We start from the raw sequence: 1,869 nt of genomic DNA, 5'->3' as shown, positions 1-1,869 counted from the left end.
TGCCAAGGTTTGAAAACAGCTGAGCTGCCGATATCTCAGGCCTCTCCCTGAATTAGCACTGCGTTTCTCCAGGAAATCAGCTAAGGGAGCAAGTAATAGAAGCCCCTGATAAGGAGCATCAGCCGAGAGGCAAGCTTGGGAGGCTGTGGGAATGGGTCTGCTGCCAGCTTCACAGACCTCTTCCTCCAGCCTCTGAATCCCGTTAGCTACAGCGTTAGCACACGAGGCTCAGCCACCAAGAACGTTAGCTGGGGTGCACGAGCTCACCCACTCCTGTGCCGAGGGGCCCTGACCTCCCTCCATGCCATGTTTTTAGCTGTATCTATGGCACTTAACAATAGGGGGATTCATTTTATTTAAATTACAGAGGTATTTTGAAAAATTTAAAAGACACAAACTCACATAAACAGTTATGGATAATAGTTAAAAGGGAAACCGGTGGAGGTGGATGAGAGGTTGTCTTCATGAATATAATTGAGATTTTTTTTTCTTTTTTCTTTTTTTTTTTTTTTTTTAGAAGGAGGCTTGCTCTGTCGCACAGGCTGGAGTGCAGTGGCCGGATCTCAGCTCACGGCAAGCTCCGCCTCCCAGCTTCACACCATTCTCCTGCCTCAGCCTCCTGAGTAGCCGGGACTACAGGCGCCCGCCACCACACCCGGCTAGTTTTTTGTATTTTTTAGTAGAGAGGGGTTTCACCGTGTTAGCCAGGATGGTCTCGATCTCCTGACCTCATGATCCACCCGTCTCGGCCTCCCAAAGTGCTGGGATTACAGGCTTGAGCCACTGCGCCTGGCCCAGAAATTTTTTAATTGGATGTAATCCCATTTCTCTATTTTTGCTTTTGTTTTCTCTTCTAGATTTTACCAAAAGAAATAACTTTTTTCAGACCAATGTTCTGAAGCATTTCCCTGGTGTTTTCTTGTATTCGTTTCATGGTTTCAGATCTTAACATTTAAAAATTTAATCCATTTTGGTTTGATTTTGGTATATGGTTAGAGATAGGAGTCTAGTTTCATTTCTCTGCGTGTAGATATCCAGTTTTCCCAGCACTGTTGGTTGAGGAGACTGTCCTTTCTCCTGTGTATATTCTTGGCACCTTTAAAAAAATGAATTGGCTGTAAATAAATGGATTTATTTCTTTCTTCTCTGTTGTCTTCCATTGGTCTATGTTTTTAGTCCAGTACCATGCTGTTTTGGTTACTGTAGCTGTGCCGTATAGTTTGAAGTTAGGTAGTATGATGTCTCTAGTTTTTTTTATTTTTTATTTTTATTTTTTGAGATGGATTTTATTTTTTGCTCTCCCAGGCTGGAGAGCAGTGGCCAGATCTTGGCTTTTTTGCCTTTCTGCTCTTTTGCTTTTGCTTTTGCTTTTCTTTCTGCTTTTTTGATGTAAGTGTTTGTTTTTAGTCGAGTACCATACTGTTTTGGTTACTGTAGCTGTGCAGTATATTTTGAAGTTAATTAGTATGATGTCTCTAGTTTATTTTTTTATTTTTTATTTTTATTTTTTGAGATGGAGTCTTTCTCTCTCTCCCAGACTGGAGTGCAGCGGCCAGATTTTGGCTTTTTTGCTTTTCTGCTGCTTTGCTTTTGCTTTTCTTTCTGCTTTTTTGATGTAGTTGTTTATTGCAATAAACTTTCCTCTTACTGCTGCTTTTGCTATGTCCCATAGATTTTAGTATTTTGTTTTTCTACTGTCATTTATTTCAGGACATTTTAAAATTTTCTTCTTAATTTCTTCATTGATCCATTGTTCCTTCAGGAGGATGTTGCCTAATTTCCATGTATTTGTACAGATTTATTTCCAAAGATCTTTTTGTTACTGATTTCTAGTTTCATTGTATGTTGGTTAGAAAAGATACTTGGTAT

This window comes from Rhinopithecus bieti, unplaced genomic scaffold (assembly GCF_001698545.2).
Source record: "Rhinopithecus bieti isolate Rb0 unplaced genomic scaffold, ASM169854v2 scaffold_33652, whole genome shotgun sequence".
Classification (NCBI taxonomy): Eukaryota; Metazoa; Chordata; class Mammalia; order Primates; family Cercopithecidae; genus Rhinopithecus; species Rhinopithecus bieti.
Note: the sequence above shows the minus strand (reverse complement) of the source record.